The sequence below is a fragment of the Zootermopsis nevadensis genome, unplaced genomic scaffold (genome assembly GCF_977971745.1).
Source record: "Zootermopsis nevadensis isolate Lab colony 2312 unplaced genomic scaffold, Znev_1.0 Znev_ptg000064l, whole genome shotgun sequence".
Classification (NCBI taxonomy): domain Eukaryota; kingdom Metazoa; phylum Arthropoda; class Insecta; order Blattodea; family Termopsidae; genus Zootermopsis; species Zootermopsis nevadensis.
This window is the reverse complement of record NW_028259195.1, coordinates 2,204,804-2,217,915: the sequence shown is the minus strand read 5'-3', so window position 1 is coordinate 2,217,915 and position 13,112 is coordinate 2,204,804.

Sequence of the window (13,112 nt, the reverse complement as noted above, 5' to 3'; positions counted from 1 at the left end):
TCCCTCAAAGTTATATAAGTCTTGTCTCTCAGATTCCTACAGATCGGGAGATATTTGCCTTTTAAAAATTGACTTTCGAATAATCTCGTAAAATTAAAATGTCTCTATCCTCCAAACCCTGGGACATACGTTGACATGACTCTGACAGGAAGTTGACATATACGTTCCCTAAAAGTGACGTAAGGTTTGTCTCTCAGATTCCTACAGATCGGGAGATATTTGCCCTTTAAAATTGACTTTCGAATAATCTCTAAAAATTTAAATGTCTCTATCCTCCAAACCCATGGACATACGTTGACGTGACTTGACATGAAGTTGACATATGCGTTCCCTCAAAGTGACATAAGGTTTGTCTCTGAGATTCCTACAGATCGGGAGATATTTGCCTTTTCACAAATTGACTTTCGAATAATCTCTAAAAATTTAAATGTCTCTATCCTCCAAACACTTGGACATACGTTGACGTGACTTGACATGAAGTTGACATATACGTTCCCTCAAAGTGACATAAGGTTTATCTCTCAGATCCCTACAGATCGGGAGATATTTGCCTATTAATAATTGACTTTCGAATAATCTCTAAAAATTTAAATGTCTCTATCCTCCAAACCCTTGGCCATACATTGACGTGACTATGACATGAAGTTGACAATTGCGTTCCCTCAAAGTTACATAAGGTTTGTTTCTCAGATGATTAGAGATCGGGAGATATTTGCCTTTTAAAAATTGAATTTCGAATAATCTCGAAAAATTCAAATGTCTCCATCCTGCAAACCTTTGGACATACATTGACGAGACTCTGACATGAAGTTGACATATACGTTCCCTCAAAGTGACATAAGGTTTGTCTCTCAGATGCCTACAGATCGGGAGATATTTGCCTTTTCAAAAATTGACTTTCATATAATCTCTAAAAATTTAAATGTCTCTATCCTCCAAACCCTTGGACATAACTTGACGTGACTATGACATGAAGTTGACATATACGTTCCCTCAAAGTGACATAAGTTTTGTCTCTGATTCCTACAGATCGGGAGATATTTGTCTCTTAAAAATTGACTTTCGAATAATCTCTAAAAATTTAAATGTCTCTATCCTCCAAACCCTTGGACATACATTGACGTGACTCTGACATGAAGTTGACATATGCGTTCCCTCAAAGTGACATAAGGTTTGTCTCTGAGATTCCTACAGATCGGGAGATATTTGCCTTTTCACAAATTGACTTTCGAATAATCTCGAAAAATTTAAATGTCTCTATCCTCCAAACCCTTGGACCTACATTGACGTGACTCTGACAGGACGTTGACATATGCGTTCCCTCAAAGTGACATACGTTTTGTCTCTCAGAATCCTACAGATCGGGAGATATTTGCCTTTTAATAATTGACTTTCGATTAAACTCTAAAAATTTAAATATCTCTATCCTCCAAACCCTTGGACATACATTGACGTGACTCTGACAGGACGTTGACATATACGTTCCCTCAAAGTGACATAAGGTTTATCTCTCAGATCCCTGCAGATCGGGAGATATTTGCCTTTTAAAAATTGACTTTCGAATAATCCCTAAAAATTTAAATGTCTCTATCCTCCAAACCCTTGGACACACATTGACGTGACTCTGACAGGAAGTTGACATATACGATCCCACAAAGTGACATAAGTTTTGTATCTCAGATTCCTACAGATCGGGAGATATTTCCCCTTTAAAAATTGACTTTCGAATAATCTAGAAAAATTTAAATGTCTCTATCCTCCAAACCCTTGGACATACATTGACGTGACTCTGACAGGACGTTGACATATACGTTCCCTCAAAGTGACATAAGGTTTGTCTCTCAGATTCCTACAGACCGGGAGATATTTGAATGTTAAAAATTGACTTTCGAATAATCTCTAAAAAGTTAAATGTCTCTATCCTCCAAACCCTTGGACATACATTGACGTCACTGCGACATGAAGTTGACATATACATTCCCGTCAAAGCGGCATCTTTTTTGTCTCTCAGATTCCTACAGTTCGGGAGATATTTGCCTTTTAAAAATTGACTTTCGAATAATTTATAAAAATTTAAATGTCTCCATCCTCCAAACCCTTGGACATACATTAACGTGACTCTTGCAGGAATTTGACATATACGTTCCCTCAAAGTTATATAAGTCTTGTCTCTCAGATTCCTACAGATCGGGAGATATTTGCCTTTTAAAAATTGACTTTCGAATAATCTCTACAAATTTAAATGTCTCTATCCTCCAACCCCTTGGACATACATTGACGTGTCTATGACATGAAGTTGACATATACGTTCCCTCAAAGTGACATAAGTTTTGTCTCTCAGATTCCTACAGATCGGGAGATATTTGCCTTTTAAAAATTGACTATCGAATAATGTCGAAAAATTCAAATGTCTCTATCCTCCAAACCCTTGGACCTACATTGACGTGACTCTGACAGGACGTTGACATATACGTTCCCTCAAAGTGACATAAGGTTTGTCTCTCAGATTCCTACAGATCGAGAGATATTTGCCTATTAATAATTGACTTTCGAATAATCTCTAAAAATTTAAATGTCTCTATCATCCAAACCCTTCGCCATACATTGACGTGACTATGACATGAAGTTGACATTTGCGTTCCCTCAAAGTGACATTAGGTTTGTCTCTCAGATTCCTACAGATCGGGAGATATTTGCCTATTAATAATTGACTTTCGAATAATCTCTAAAAATTTAAATGTCTCTATCATCCAAACCCTTCGCCATACATTGACGTGACTATGACATGAAGTTGACATTTGCGTTCCCTCAAAGAGACATTAGGTTTGTCTCTCAGATTCCTACAGATCGGGAGATATTTGCCTTTTAAAAAATTGACTTTCGAATAATATCTAAAAATTTAAATGTCTCTATCCTCCAAGCCCTTGGACATACATTGACGTGACTATGACATGAAGTTGACATATACGTTCTCTCAAAGTGACATATGTTTTGTCTCTGATTCCTACAGATCGGGAGATATTTGCCTTTAAATATTGACTTTTAAATAATCTCGAAAATTAAAATGTCTCTATCCAAACCCTTGGACATACATTGACGTGACTCTGACATGAAGTTGACATATGCGTTCCCTCAAAGTGACATATGCTTTGTCTTTGAGATTCCAACAGATCTGGAGATATTTGCCTTTTCACAAATTGACTTTCGAATAAACTCGAAAAATAAAAATGTCTCTATCCTCCAAACCCTTGGACATACATTGACGTGACACTGACAGGACGTTTACATATACGTTCCTTAAAGTGACATAAGGTTTGTCTCTCAGATGCCTACAGATCGGGAGATATTTGCCTTTTCAAAAATTGACTTTCGAATAATCTCTAAAAATTTAAATGTCTCTATCCTCCAAACCCTTGGACATACATTGACGTGACTCTGACAGGAATTTGACATATACGTTCCCTCACAGTTATATAAGTTTTGTCCCTCAGATTCCTACAAATCGGGAGATATTTGCCTTTTAATAATTGACTTTCGAATAATCTCTAAAAATTTGAATGTCTCTATCCTCCAAACCCTTGGACATACATTGACGTGACTCTGACAGGAAGTTGACATATACGATCCCTCAAAGTGACATAAGTTTTGTCTCTCAGATTCCTACAGATCGGGAGATATTTGCCCTTTAAGAATTGACTTTCGAATAATCTCTAAAAATTTAAATGTCTCTATCCTCCAAACCCTTGGACATACATTGATGTGACTCTGTCAGGAAGTTGCCATATACGTTCCCTCAAAGTGACATAAGTTTTGTCTCTCAGATTCCTACAGATCGGGAGATATTTGCCTTTAAAAATTGACTTTCGAATAATCTCGAAAAATTCAAATGTCTCTATCCTCCAAACCCTTGGACCTACATTGACGTGACTCTGACAGGACGTTGACATATGCGTTCCCTCAAAGTGACATACGTTTTGTCTCTCAGAATCCTACAGATCGGGAGATATTTGCCTTTTAAAAATTGACTTTCGATTAATCTCTAAAAATTTAATTGTCTCTATCCTCCAAACCCTTCAACATACATTGACGTGACTCTGACAGGACGTTGACATATACGTTCCCTCAAAGTGACATAAGGTTTGTCTCTCAGATTCCTACAGATCGGGAGATATTTGCCTTTTCACAAATTGACTTTCGAATAATCTCGAAAAATTTAAATGTCTCTATCCTCCAAACCCTTGGACATACATTGACGTGACTCTGACAGGACGTTGACATATACGTTCCCTCAAAGTGACATAAGGTTTGTCTCTCAGATTCCTACAGATCGAGAGATATTTGCCTATAAATAATTGACTTTCGAATATTCTCGAAAAATTTAAATGTCTCTATCCTCCAAACCCTTGGACATACATTGACGTGACTCTGACAGGACGTTGACATATACGTTCCCTCAAAGTGACATAAGGTTTGTCTCTCAGATTCCTACAGACCGGGAGATATTTGAATCTTAAAAATTGACTTTCGAATAATCTCTAAAAAGTTAAATGTCTCTATCCTCCAAACCCTTGGACATACATTGACGTCACTGCGACATGAAGTTGACATATACATTCCCGTCAAAGCGGCATCAGTTTTGTCTGTCAGATTCCTACAGTTCGGGAGATATTTGCCTTTTAAAAATTGACTTTCGAATAATTTCTAAAAATTTAAATGTCTCCATCCTCCAAACCCTTGGACATACATTAACGTGACTCTTGCAGGAATTTGACATATACGTTCCCTCAAAGTTATATAAGTCTTGTCTCTCAGATTCCTACAGATCGGGAGATATTTGCCTTTTAAAAATTGACTTTCGAATAATCTCGTAAAATTAAAATGTCTCTATCCTCCAAACCCTGGGACATACGTTGACATGACTCTGACAGGAAGTTGACATATACGTTCCCTAAAAGTGACGTAAGGTTTGTCTCTCAGATTCCTACAGATCGGGAGATATTTGCCCTTTAAAATTGACTTTCGAATAATCTCTAAAAATTTAAATGTCTCTATCCTCCAAACCCATGGACATACGTTGACGTGACTTGACATGAAGTTGACATATGCGTTCCCTCAAAGTGACATAAGGTTTGTCTCTGAGATTCCTACAGATCGGGAGATATTTGCCTTTTCACAAATTGACTTTCGAATAATCTCTAAAAATTTAAATGTCTCTATCCTCCAAACACTTGGACATACGTTGACGTGACTTGACATGAAGTTGACATATACGTTCCCTCAAAGTGACATAAGGTTTATCTCTCAGATCCCTACAGATCGGGAGATATTTGCCTATTAATAATTGACTTTCGAATAATCTCTAAAAATTTAAATGTCTCTATCCTCCAAACCCTTGGCCATACATTGACGTGACTATGACATGAAGTTGACAATTGCGTTCCCTCAAAGTTACATAAGGTTTGTTTCTCAGATGATTAGAGATCGGGAGATATTTGCCTTTTAAAAATTGAATTTCGAATAATCTCGAAAAATTCAAATGTCTCCATCCTGCAAACCTTTGGACATACATTGACGAGACTCTGACATGAAGTTGACATATACGTTCCCTCAAAGTGACATAAGGTTTGTCTCTCAGATGCCTACAGATCGGGAGATATTTGCCTTTTCAAAAATTGACTTTCATATAATCTCTAAAAATTTAAATGTCTCTATCCTCCAAACCCTTGGACATAACTTGACGTGACTATGACATGAAGTTGACATATACGTTCCCTCAAAGTGACATAAGTTTTGTCTCTGATTCCTACAGATCGGGAGATATTTGTCTCTTAAAAATTGACTTTCGAATAATCTCTAAAAATTTAAATGTCTCTATCCTCCAAACCCTTGGACATACATTGACGTGACTCTGACATGAAGTTGACATATGCGTTCCCTCAAAGTGACATAAGGTTTGTCTCTGAGATTCCTACAGATCGGGAGATATTTGCCTTTTCACAAATTGACTTTTGAATAATCTCGAAAAATTTAAATGTCTCTATCCTCCAAACCCTTGGACCTACATTGACGTGACTCTGACAGGACGTTGACATATGCGTTCCCTCAAAGTGACATACGTTTTGTCTCTCAGAATCCTACAGATCGGGAGATATTTGCCTTTTAATAATTGACTTTCGATTAAACTCTAAAAATTTAAATATCTCTATCCTCCAAACCCTTGGACATACATTGACGTGACTCTGACAGGACGTTGACATATACGTTCCCTCAAAGTGACATAAGGTTTATCTCTCAGATCCCTGCAGATCGGGAGATATTTGCCTTTTAAAAATTGACTTTCGAATAATCCCTAAAAATTTAAATGTCTCTATCCTCCAAACCCTTGGACACACATTGACGTGACTCTGACAGGAAGTTGACATATACGATCCCACAAAGTGACATAAGTTTTGTATCTCAGATTCCTACAGATCGGGAGATATTTCCCCTTTAAAAATTGACTTTCGAATAATCTAGAAAAATTTAAATGTCTCTATCCTCCAAACCCTTGGACATACATTGACGTGACTCTGACAGGACGTTGACATATACGTTCCCTCAAAGTGACATAAGGTTTGTCTCTCAGATTCCTACAGATCGAGAGATATTTGCCTATAAATAATTGACTTTCGAATATTCTCGAAAAATTTAAATGTCTCTATCCTCCAAACCCTTGGACATACATTGACGTGACTCTGACAGGACGTTGACATATACGTTCCCTCAAAGTGACATAAGGTTTGTCTCTCAGATTCCTACAGACCGGGAGATATTTGAATGTTAAAAATTGACTTTCGAATAATCTCTAAAAAGTTAAATGTCTCTATCCTCCAAACCCTTGGACATACATTGACGTCACTGCGACATGAAGTTGACATATACATTCCCGTCAAAGCGGCATCTTTTTTGTCTCTCAGATTCCTACAGTTCGGGAGATATTTGCCTTTTAAAAATTGACTTTCGAATAATTTATAAAAATTTAAATGTCTCCATCCTCCAAACCCTTGGACATACATTAACGTGACTCTTGCAGGAATTTGACATATACGTTCCCTCAAAGTTATATAAGTCTTGTCTCTCAGATTCCTACAGATCGGGAGATATTTGCCTTTTAAAAATTGACTTTCGAATAATCTCTACAAATTTAAATGTCTCTATCCTCCAACCCCTTGGACATACATTGACGTGTCTATGACATGAAGTTGACATATACGTTCCCTCAAAGTGACATAAGTTTTGTCTCTCAGATTCCTACAGATCGGGAGATATTTGCCTTTTAAAAATTGACTATCGAATAATGTCGAAAAATTCAAATGTCTCTATCCTCCAAACCCTTGGACCTACATTGACGTGACTCTGACAGGACGTTGACATATACGTTCCCTCAAAGTGACATAAGGTTTGTCTCTCAGATTCCTACAGATCGAGAGATATTTGCCTATTAATAATTGACTTTCGAATAATCTCTAAAAATTTAAATGTCTCTATCATCCAAACCCTTCGCCATACATTGACGTGACTATGACATGAAGTTGACATTTGCGTTCCCTCAAAGTGACATTAGGTTTGTCTCTCAGATTCCTACAGATCGGGAGATATTTGCCTATTAATAATTGACTTTCGAATAATCTCTAAAAATTTAAATGTCTCTATCATCCAAACCCTTCGCCATACATTGACGTGACTATGACATGAAGTTGACATTTGCGTTCCCTCAAAGAGACATTAGGTTTGTCTCTCAGATTCCTACAGATCGGGAGATATTTGCCTTTTAAAAAATTGACTTTCGAATAATATCTAAAAATTTAAATGTCTCTATCCTCCAAGCCCTTGGACATACATTGACGTGACTATGACATGAAGTTGACATATACGTTCTCTCAAAGTGACATATGTTTTGTCTCTGATTCCTACAGATCGGGAGATATTTGCCTTTAAATATTGACTTTTAAATAATCTCGAAAATTAAAATGTCTCTATCCAAACCCTTGGACATACATTGACGTGACTCTGACATGAAGTTGACATATGCGTTCCCTCAAAGTGACATATGCTTTGTCTCTGAGATTCCAACAGATCTGGAGATATTTGCCTTTTCACAAATTGACTTTCGAATAAACTCGAAAAATAAAAATGTCTCTATCCTCCAAACCCTTGGACATACATTGACGTGACACTGACAGGACGTTTACATATACGTTCCTTAAAGTGACATAAGGTTTGTCTCTCAGATGCCTACAGATCGGGAGATATTTGCCTTTTCAAAAATTGACTTTCGAATAATCTCTAAAAATTTAAATGTCTCTATCCTCCAAACCCTTGGACATACATTGACGTGACTCTGACAGGAATTTGACATATACGTTCCCTCACAGTTATATAAGTTTTGTCCCTCAGATTCCTACAAATCGGGAGATATTTGCCTTTTAATAATTGACTTTCGAATAATCTCTAAAAATTTGAATGTCTCTATCCTCCAAACCCTTGGACATACATTGACGTGACTCTGACAGGAAGTTGACATGTACGATCCCTCAAAGTGACATAAGTTTTGTCTCTCAGATTCCTACAGATCGGGAGATATTTGCCCTTTAAGAATTGACTTTCGAATAATCTCTAAAAATTTAAATGTCTCTATCCTCCAAACCCTTGGACATACATTGATGTGACTCTGTCAGGAAGTTGCCATATACGTTCCCTCAAAGTGACATAAGTTTTGTCTCTCAGATTCCTACAGATCGGGAGATATTTGCCTTTAAAAATTGACTTTCGAATAATCTCGAAAAATTTAAATGTCTCTATCCTCCAAACCCTTGGACATACATTGACGTGTCTATGACATGAAGTTGACATGTACGTTCCCTCAAAGTGACATAAGGTTTGTCTCTCAGATTCCTACAGATCGGGAGATATTTGCCTTTTAAAAATTGACTTTCGAATAATCTCTAAAAATTTAAATGTCTCTATCCTCCAAACCCTTGGACATACATTTACGTGTCTATGACAGGACGTTGACATATACGTTCCCTCAAAGTGACGTAAGGTTTGTCTCTCAGATTCCTACAGATCGGGAGATATTTGCCTATTAATATTTGACTTTCGAATAATCTCTAAAAATTTAAATGTCTCTTTCCTCAAACCCTTGGACATACATTGACGTGACTCTGACAGAACGTTGACATATACGTTCCCTCAAAGTGACATAAGGGTTGTCTCTCAGATTCCTACAGATCGGAGATATTTGCCTTTTAAAAATTGACTTTCGAATAATGTCAAAAAATTCAAATGTCTCTATCCTCCAAACCCTTGGACCTACAGTGACATGATTCTGACAGGACGTTGACATATACGTTCCCTCAAAGTGACAAAAGGTTTGTCTCTCAGATTTCTACAGATCGGGAGATATTTGCCTATTAATAATTGACTTTCGAATATACTCTAAAAATTTAAATGTCTCTATCCTCCAAACCCTTGGCCATACATTGACGTGACTATGACATGAAGTTAACATTTGCGTTCCCTCAAAGTTAAATAAGGTTTGTCTCTCAGATGCCTACAGATCGGGAGATATTTGCCTTTTAAAAATTGACTTTCGAATAATCTCGAAAAATTCAAATGTCTCTATCCACCACACCTTTGGACATACATTGACGAGACTCTGATATGAAGTTGACATATACGTTCCCTCAAAGCGACATAAGGTTAGTCTCACAGATTCCTACATATCGGGAGATATTTGCCTTTTAAAAATTGACTTTCGAATAATCTCGTAAAATTTAAATGTCTCTATCCTCCAAACCCTTGGACATACGTTGACGTGACTCTGACAGGAAGTTGACATATACGTTCCCTCAAAGTGACATAAGATTTGTCTCTCAGATTCCTACAGATCGGGAGATATTTGCCTTTTAAAAATTGACTTTCGAATAATCTCGAAAAATTTAAATGTCTCTATCCTCCAAACCCTTGGACATACATTGACGTGACTTTGACATGAAGTTGACATATGCGTTCCCTCAAAGTGACATAAGGGTTGTCTCTCAGATTCTACTAATCGGGAGATATTTGCCTTTAAAAAATTGACTTTGGAATAATGTCGAAAAATTCAAATGTCTCTAGCCTACAAACCCTTGGACCTACATTAACGTGACTCTGACACGACGTTGACATATGCGTTCCCTCAAAGTGACATACGTTTTGTCTCTCAGATTCCTACAGATCGGGAGATATTTGCCTTTTAAAAATTGACTTTCGATTAATCTCTAAAAATTTAAATGTCTCTATCCTCCAAACCCTTGGACATACATTGACGTGACTCTGATAGGACGTTGACATATACGTTCCCTCAAAGTGACATAAGGTTTATCTCTCAGATCCCTACAGATCGGGAGATATTTGCCTATAAATATTGACTTTCGAATAATCTCTAAAAATTTAAATGTCTCTATCCTCCAAACCCTTTGACATACATTGACGTGACTCTGCTAGGAATTTGACATATACGTTCCCTCACAGTTATATAAGTTTTGTCCCTCAGATTCCTACAAATCGGGAGATATTTGCCTTTTAATAATTGACTTTCGACTAATCTCTAAAAATTTGAATGTCTCTATCCTCCAAACCCTTGGACATACATTGACGTGACTCTGACAGGAAGTTGACATATACGATCCCTCAAAGTGACATAAGTTTTGTCTCTCAGATTCCTACAGATCGGGAGATATATGCCCTTTAAGAATTGACTTTCGAATAATCTCTAAAAATTTAAATGTCTCTATCCTCCAAACCCTTGGACATACATTGATGTGACTCTGTCAGGAAGTTGCCATATACGTTCCCTCAAAGTGACATAAGTTTTGTCTCTCAGATTCCTACAGATCGGGAGATATTTGCCTTTAAAAATTGACTTTCGAATAATCTCGAAAAATTTAAATGTCTCTATCCTCCAAACCCTTGGACATACATTGACGTGTCTATGATATGAAGTTGTCATGTACGTTCCCTCAAAGTGACATAAGGTTTGTCTCTCAGATTCCTACAGATCGGGAGATATTTGCCTTTTAAAAATTGACTTTCGAATAATCTCTAAAAATTTAAATGTCTCTATCCTCCAAACCCTTGGACATACATTTACGTGTCTATGACAGGACGTTGACATATACGTTCCCTCAAAGTGACGTAAGGTTTGTCTCTCAGATTCCTACAGATCGGGAGATATTTGCCTATTAATATTTGACTTTCGAATAATCTCTAAAAATTTAAATGTCTCTTTCCTCAAACCCTTGGACATACATTGACGTGACTCTGACAGAACGTTGACATATACGTTCCCTCAAAGTGACATAAGGGTTGTCTCTCAGATTCCTACAGATCGGGAGATATTTGCCTTTTAAAAATTGACTTTCGAATAATGTCAAAAAATTCAAATGTCTCTATCCTCCAAACCCTTGGACCTACAGTGACATGATTCTGACAGGACGTTGACATATACGTTCCCTCAAAGTGACAAAAGGTTTGTCTCTCAGATTTCTACAGATCGGGAGATATTTGCCTATTAATAATTGACTTTCGAATATACTCTAAAAATTTAAATGTCTCTATCCTCCAAACCCTTGGCCATACATTGACGTGACTATGACATGAAGTTAACATTTGCGTTCCCTCAAAGTTAAATAAGGTTTGTCTCTCAGATGCCTACAGATCGGGAGATATTTGCCTTTTAAAAATTGACTTTCGAATAATCTCGAAAAATTCAAATGTCTCTATCCACCACACCTTTGGACATACATTGACGAGACTCTGATATGAAGTTGACATATACGTTCCCTCAAAGCGACATAAGGTTAGTCTCACAGATTCCTACATATCGGGAGATATTTGCCTTTTAAAAATTGACTTTCGAATAATCTCGTAAAATTTAAATGTCTCTATCCTCCAAACCCTTGGACATACGTTGACGTGACTCTGACAGGAAGTTGACATATACGTTCCCTCAAAGTGACATAAGATTTGTCTCTCAGATTCCTACAGATCGGGAGATATTTGCCTTTTAAAAATTGACTTTCGAATAATCTCGAAAAATTTAAATGTCTCTATCCTCCAAACCCTTGGACATACATTGACGTGACTTTGACATGAAGTTGACATATGCGTTCCCTCAAAGTGACATAAGGGTTGTCTCTCAGATTCTACTAATCGGGAGATATTTGCCTTTAAAAAATTGACTTTGGAATAATGTCGAAAAATTCAAATGTCTCTAGCCTACAAACCCTTGGACCTACATTAACGTGACTCTGACACGACGTTGACATATGCGTTCCCTCAAAGTGACATACGTTTTGTCTCTCAGATTCCTACAGATCGGGAGATATTTGCCTTTTAAAAATTGACTTTCGATTAATCTCTAAAAATTTAAATGTCTCTATCCTCCAAACCCTTGGACATACATTGACGTGACTCTGATAGGACGTTGACATATACGTTCCCTCAAAGCGACATAAGGTTTATCTCTCAGATCCCTACAGATCGGGAGATATTTGCCTATAAATATTGACTTTCGAATAATCTCTAAAAATTTAAATGTCTCTATCCTTCAAACCCTTGGACATACATTGACGTGACTCTGACAGGAAGTTGACATATACGATCCCTCAAAGTGACATAAGTTTTGTATCTCAGATTCATACAGATCGGGAGATATTTGCCCTTTAAAAATTGACTTTCGAATAATCTCTAAAAATTTAAATGTCTCTATCCTCCAAACCCTAGGACATACATTGACGTGACTCTGACAGGAAATTGACATATAAGTTCCCTCAAAGTGACATAAGTTTTGTCTCTCAGATGCCTAGAGATCGGGAGATATTTGCCTTTTAAAAATTGACTTTCGAATAATCTCGAAAAATTCAAATGTCTCTATCCTGCAAACCTTTGGACATACATTGACGAGACTCTGACATGAAGTTGACATATACGTTCCCTCAAAGTGACATAAGGCTTGTCTCTCAGATGCCTACAGATCGGGAGATATTTGCCTTTTTAAAAATTGACTTTCGAATAATCTCTAAAAATTT